The sequence below is a fragment of the Haemorhous mexicanus genome, chromosome Z (assembly GCF_027477595.1).
Source record: "Haemorhous mexicanus isolate bHaeMex1 chromosome Z, bHaeMex1.pri, whole genome shotgun sequence".
In the NCBI taxonomy this organism is placed as follows: Eukaryota; Metazoa; Chordata; class Aves; order Passeriformes; family Fringillidae; genus Haemorhous; species Haemorhous mexicanus.
The window spans coordinates 84,722,966-84,730,580 of NC_082381.1; positions in this window are offsets into that span (position 1 = coordinate 84,722,966).

Genomic DNA, 7,615 nt, shown 5'->3' on the forward strand with positions numbered 1-7,615 from the left:
AGTGTGGGTAAATTCTTAATGCCTAATGAAATTATTCATGATATACAAAAAGCAACCTAACTCAACAAATAAGATGAAGGTTAATGCATGCGGATGAATATAAAAGTGAGCCCAGCCCTGGCGACTAATATGCTGTGTCCTTCCCCTGGTTGATCCCAGAGTGAAATTAATGCAACCTCATTTTCATCATTAAGAGTTATCCCTAGAGCGGAGGTGCAGAAGACCAGATAGGAAGCACAGAGCAAAATCCAGACCCTTTCTTTCCTTCAATTTCTCAGAAGCTTTCACAGCTGAGTATTTATAAATATATATATAAAATCTACCCTGTATTTATCTTTCCTATCTCCATCTTTAATTCATACTTTTCCAGTAGTTTTCTTTATCCACTGTCTAACTCAAAAGGTCAGTCACAGGTTGGAAAGGCCTGTGATGTGTAATGTTTGCTGAAAATAATAGGAAGTTCAAAAAGAGGTAAACAGAAGGAACAGGCATAATAGGCCCATAGAGGATCCCATTTTCTATCAAGGATTTCTGATGTTCTTACTTATAATGATCATAGATCACAGTGCATCATGTCTAGAATTTCACTTCCCTTTCATTTGTAGCTGTAAGTCTGCTGGCTATAGAGTGAAAATGAGTCTGGAGCCATTTGTGGGTATTATGGGTTTCCAGCACTTTTGTCAGTCCATAGATGTCAGCCTGTGCCCAGACCAGATAGTAAAAGTCTTATTTAGCTTCTGTCCTTTCCTGAATTATTTCAGCTGTTTGCCTGGGTGTTTTACACATCCCCATTCCCTGAGCTAAGGAATGGAATAGCACAGCTAAGTGTTAAACAAAATGCCCCCTGATACTCTGGAAAAAATGCCAACTGTGTAGTGAAGAAAATGGGAAGGGAATATTGTAACACCCTCCCTAGTCTCACAAACTTGAAAGAATAGCACTGCTCTGGGAACTACAGCTCTCCACTGTTAATCTCTCCCACTTAATGACTACTTGCAGCAACATTCTTCCTCAGTAATGCCTCACAAAGGCTATTTAGTTCTGCCTCATCACACCTCTGTTTCCTAAATCCCATTATTTGCAACTAGAATCCTGGCCTACAAAGACAGAGGTTTGATCCATGTACTCCCCTGTCTCTTGAGACAGGCTGTTTGGAGTCAGGAGCTCTGCTCTCCCCCAGCACTGTCTGCTGGGAAGCCTCTCTCACTCCTGGGGTTCATTCAGTGACAGCTGCCATGGGCTACCCAGGGCTGCACATCTGCACTTCTGCACTGCGAGGCATTCAGAGGTCACATCCCTCTTCTGGTGCTTTAAATGAGGTGCCTCCAGAAGACTTTCCACCTTGAGACCCCTCCTCAAGACTCCCAACAGTGAAGGTATCTCCAGAAGACAGGTATTCCCCAGAACTGCCACTGCTCTTCCTTCACCAACTCAAAGGATGCAAAAGCCCCTGGTGTTTAACTGAGACAACTCAGTCTAAGGCCTAAAGCTACATAAGGGGTAAAACGATGAGGCAGAGCACTTTGAGCACCAGCTCCTGAAGGAACAGGGCTGGCCACCTCTGCATTATACAGCTGTGTGGAAAGATGAAGCTGTGGAGGCTGGTTGTGACCTGAAATATTTTCACACGTGGAAGAGGGGCACAGGGTGGTGTGTGTCAATTTCACAATATGTAATCGATGATTCCAACCCTCTATTCCTCAAGTTTAGCCTCATAACATAAATGAATGGATTCTCCTTGCTTTTGTTTTCTGAACTCGTCTTCAAAAACTTTTTTATAAAGAAAAGCTAATAAAGAAAATAAATAATAAAGTAAAATAAAATATTTTTTAGTGTATGCGGAAAATTAAGACATCTGAGCTTGTGCATATCCATGAGGGATCAAATGCTATAAGTGAGAATAAGGCACAAGGGATGTTTGTCTCTGTGTATTAATTGTGAATACTTTAATTGGTGTCCTGTGCTTATCCCACCTAATCAAAACAAAAGGGACTCAACTCATCTACTTGTGTCCTGAACACAGGAAACCACCGAGTAAATCAGGACAGGAAGAGGAAGGACAGAACAAAATGAACATGATCCTTCATTTTTATTTCTATTTTTTCTTGTAACGTCAACTGTCTACAAAATTCTGTTGTAAAAAAAAAGTCCTCCCATTCCTCCTTGGGGGACCCTTCCAGTTCTCCAGGAACAGTCACTGGGACAGAAGAGTAGTGCAGTAACTCTGTGCCCTGAGGACTACACTGGGATATCTGTCATCTCAAACCTATCATAAATGCTCCCACTCCTTGGTGTCTTCTGCCCTTTGGACCTGTGTGTGCCATCTCAGTAGCTTGCATTTTGATAAAAAGTTGTACAAAGGATTCAGAAGCTGAAAGTGCCTTGGCATTGATCAGAGTGGGGGGAAAAGAGGGCCCTATTTATTGTATCTGTTCTCTCCTCTCAAATCAGAAACTTAGTCTTATTTAATTAAGTTGTAAAGGTTTTCCTGGTAAATAATCACTTTATCATAATTTCCTGAAACTATCTAAAGGGAGTTGGATGTAAATCAGAGCATTTATCATACTTCCTACTGTCGGTGTCATCACATGCTGAACCTCTGGATATTTCTGAGTAATTGATACATCCTTGCCTCCCCTAACTCCTTCCCTCCCTCTCTTTCTTTTCTTTGCCCCTCCCTCCTCACCACCTTGGGTTGGGAAAAGCAGTGCTGACATTCTGAAGAACAGTCTCTGCAGTGGAATGTCATTAAAAATTAAAAAAATACTGTTGGAAATGATGCACAGAAAAAAAAAAAAAAAAAGAAAAAACAGAAGACAAAAAAAAAAAAAAAAAAAACCAAACAAAAACCTACGGGTAATTTAGGAAGCGAAAACAGTGACATAAGGTGCGGAATAATGGAATATGGAAAAGAAATTATGATGATGCCTAGCTGACAGATTGTTGTCATTCAACTCTCTGGGGCTTTGTCACAACCTTCCAGTAGGGATGCAGTCTCGAACATCTGGCCAGCAACTGGTGCAGAACCTCCAGGCCACGCGACTGTGGGGAAGGAGCAGGAGGCCCAGGGAGGGGGGCAGAGATCCCTGTTCTGCCTCCAGCCTCCACCATCACTTACTTCTGTGATTCCTTTGGAGGACCATGGGTGTTGAGACAGGCATATTCCTCCCAGGGAAAAAAAAAAAAAAAAAAAAAAAAATTCGGTTAAATCAGCCTTAAAAAAAAAATCGGTTGCCATAGTTTTAACATTCAGCAGGGGTTTTGGCTCCTTTTCACCATGGCACTTCAAGATTCCCTGTAAATCTGTAAGAGAGGAATGGGGGCTTGAGTGGGCATGTTTGCAGAAGAGTTGCATTTCATTGTTTTGTTATTTCAGCCCTCAATTCATCATGTAATTTAAAATACAGTTCCTTCCTGGCCATATAGAGCCCTTCACAGGGATGCAAGGCTCATCTGGAGCCTTAAGTTAGACACAATAGGAAAAAATCCCACAACAACCCTATCAGGCAAAGTATACTTTCATTTACAAAAAAGAAATTGCAGTGAATCAGCACAGCTAGCCCAGCTGAAAGAGGTGAGATGACCCCCTGAGATGACATTTCAAAAGTGAGTAATTACTGATCTAGACAAACCCTGTGATTCTGTGGTGCAAAGAGTATACTGGTTTTCTTTTGTCTGGTTTTTTCCATGTGTAACTTCAAAGCAAATTTTCTCTGATGCAAAATGAAGGTTTTTATAACTTCTATGACCAAAAAAAAAAAAAAATCAAAAGAAAAAAAATCTTAACTTTACAAAAACAAACAGTTTGGGTACCTCAGTTTGGGAATTTGGAAATATAACAGTAAAAAACCGGCACTGCAGAGAGATAAATATAATTATTCCATCGAATGTCTAAATCATTAGGTCATATAAAAGTTTAGAATGTTTTCTGGTTTATCAGAAATGCCTCAGAGCCAGTTTGTCAAGAGACATTTTTAGAATTTTCTCTTTGGCTTAGAATTTCATACATCCATATAAAAATTTAATTGAAACTTGTTTGTGTTTCTGTGGAAATGCGTGCATATTTTGTGTAAGCATGTGGTCACACAAGCATTTTTCCAATGAAAACATTTAGCTTTTTGGTAATAGAATGTGCAGATATGTCTGATATACCACACTGCTTCTTTAAACTTTTACTTTTTAAGAACTCCTATAGCCCTCAGGTTTACATATCTGTGTTGTTATAGTTAGGGAGCAAAAAAACTACATGTCTAAACGCTGGATTTTCCTGTAGAGATGCAAGGGCAGTTTTCAGAAGTCCTGTGTGACTTTCTACCTGGTCAGTGCTTCAGCTCTCATTCCCTGGGTGAGGAGATTTCCCTGTCTTCATAAACTGGGACTTGTAAAATTGCAGCAGTTGTTTTCAATCAAAAATATTAAGATGGGTGATGGAATTGCTGGTGAATTTTATAGGTTTTGTTCAAGAGAAAGAGCTTGAGATTAGACTATAATTGTTCCTTCCAGCCTTACAAATCCATAAATATTTCTATTGAATTAATAATGGTGATTTCTGCTGATCTTACCTCTGCTGCTACTTGTGCTTTATGTTCTAAACTGAATAATGTGAGCAGAGCCAGGCTCAATAGCTTAACATTATGACAGTAATCACTAAACTATATAAATGTCTGTCATGGGTTTTAAAATTGTTGCATCAGGTAATTATTAGTTGCCTTGATCTTAACAGCTATGGGAAAATGTTTAATTGCATTACATTACATTTTATTTATTTAAACAGTGCCTTTGTTTGATCCAAAGCACCAGGGAAAGATGAGAGAACATTATAAATTAATACTATCTGGCAGGCCAGAAGTGTGGTCTTATCTATTCTGTAGCACATCCATCTAAAGGGAACCAAAAACAGGAACTAGAAATATGACACAATCCAATATTACAGGTAGAAAATGTTGTGAGACTTATTATTAAATCTATTAGATGATACATCTCCTTGGAAAGAACCATATGAAACAATTGATGCGTGGATTAATTTATCTGCTCATCCACCAGCTTCTGACAGTTGACAGTATCTCTGTCCTAGATTCATAGTGGGAATGAGGTGGCACTTAGCTGAGAGTGCAATTGATGTTTGTTTGGCCTTTCTCTTGAAAGCAGAATTTTTAGCTATAAGAGAAGTACCTAAATCCCGGGTCCAGATAATCAAGTCCCTCAGGAAATCTATGTCAAAGTCTCTGGCCTGGCAATTTGATGAACAACAAAATATTTGTTTTTTTTTTCCTTTTTTCCTGTACTCCTTTGAAGATTAGGGTTTTGGTTAAGGAAAACAAGAAGCAATAATGCCAGCAGGGATTCAATCAGCAGTCAGAAGGCTTGATCTTCCTATATATCCACCACCCTTTATTATGAAACCAGTCAAGGAACTTTATTACTGCATACTGCATTTTTTCTCTTACTTTTTTGTCCCCCACTGAGCTTAGGATAATTGAATTTTTATACATAGCTCTTTAAAAGTGTGGGATTTGAACTATGATCTGAAGATATGTTTATGATTAATTTAGACACAAACTAAACAAAAAAAAGTTCAGAGTATTGTGGACATAAAGAGCTATTCATAATACACATTTGTGTACATTCTGTGCTTTCAAAACCTGAAATCTGCAATCAGATGGAATTTATGGGTCTTTCTGATGAACATTATAGTCAGTGTAAACTGATGATGCCTCTAATATCCTCACTTTTCATCTTTAAAAATTATGTCTAAGTAAAGCTGGTAGCAAATTAATAAAAAAATTTTCAACTGCTTAGAATTTCTACAACTACTAGGTATTTTTCTTATTGTAGGAAGATTTGCTTGACTAGGCTGATCACACAATGAAAAGACATTTATTGTAAAATCCTTTTGGCCTTTTAATTTCACATTTGTAAATCTCATTTGGTTCCTCACTTGGGTACCTCAGTTGTCCTTTTTTTAATTAGAAGGAATAAGTTCAGGTGTTAAAGTCTACTTTGAAAATACAGAAAAAGGGTAAGAAATAACAGGTACTACACACCAGTTCTCAGGCAATACCCAATTCTCAGTTGGCCTCATGATCCATTTCAGAACAAGAAATCTTATTTTCACTTTCCCCTAATACAACTCACTCAATTCTGCATTGATTTATTATGCTTCTGTGCTATAAATCTTATTAGCTGTGTGTGCATGTTTCTTTTACAAATACAACAGTGCCAGAAGTTTGTCCTCATCATAGTCAGACACTGTGTGAGCTTAATGGAAAAAGATAGCATGAAAATGAAGCAGGCTGAAAAAAAGATGTGGAACTCAAAAGTATTAAGTTTTGTAGGAATAAAGATCTAAACTGAAATGTAGTTGCACCTATTTCAAAGGTCCTTCTATCTGTTTTGTTTGGGGGTTTTTTTGGTTGGTTGGTTTGTTGGTTGGTTGGGTGTTTTTTGGGGATTTTTATGTCATTGTGGACTAGAGTGAAAGGGTGTTTTGGAATAATTTTTTCTATTCCAGATTAATTTAGAACTTAAGTAGATCAGAAAAACTTTTACCTGATCTACAATGCATCTGAGAATTTATTTCTATTATAGGATCCTATGAAATCAGAAAGAAATAGTACAGAGTTGAGGTGGGACTGACTAAACCACAAAAAAACCTTGACATGTAAGCATCTTGCATGCATTTGTGGGTTTTCTGTCTTTATTTCAGGGCAGATACAGCTGTAAATATTAAGCAGAGAAGCTCAATCTTTACCAAGACTTCTAAGAGAAGTGTTTGTAAATAAAATCTGTATTATTTCTCTTGCCTATTCCTGGGTTATTTGCACACCATATACTCAAAATCATCACCTAAAAACTAAGACCTGGCTTTCCTTATTTCTTGCACTAAGGAAATGGGAACATCCTGGGCACTAAGAAGACAAGAGCCTGCCTTAGACCAATTCTAGCTGAGGGCCAGAAATCAAGACTCTTTCTCTCAGCCGTTTTCCATTCACATTTCCAGAACAGACCTGAAGACTCCAGGAATCACAGAACCTCACAGTTCTGTCTTATATTTATGGTGATAGACACACAGTCTATTCCTTGATTGCCTTGACATGACTTCTGAGTCAGGTGACTCAAGGGCCAGTTCAGGCACAGATACCTGAGGCTGTTGTAAGAAGCTGCAGGGTTTCCCTACTTGAAAAGTTACTATATTTAGCAAAACCCTGTCTATGGAAAGTAGTTTTCTGGCCTGACCTGTAATGGCTGACTTCCCCAGGGAACATTTTCCAGGCCTTGCCTACAAGGTTTGCCAGCACCTCAGTGCAATTGCCACCTTCTCCTTCAGATCGTTCTCCTTGTAGGGATCATTCCTGAAACAACTCTTGTCCTCCATTGTCCAAGGTCCAAGAGATCTGCTTTATAGTCCTTGGCTATGTGACAGATCTGACTGAGAGGTTGTAGGGAATATTGATTCCATTTCCCTTAAATGAGTCTTCAGACTATGCTGGTTGTCTTTACAATGTTGTATCAGAAACCTTCTCTCACCTTGAAATAGCCTGGTTTTCTCCTTCCCATTTCTGAGACATATTTTATAACACTTCTCAAACTCAAAAGGAATTTGTCCACAAAAACA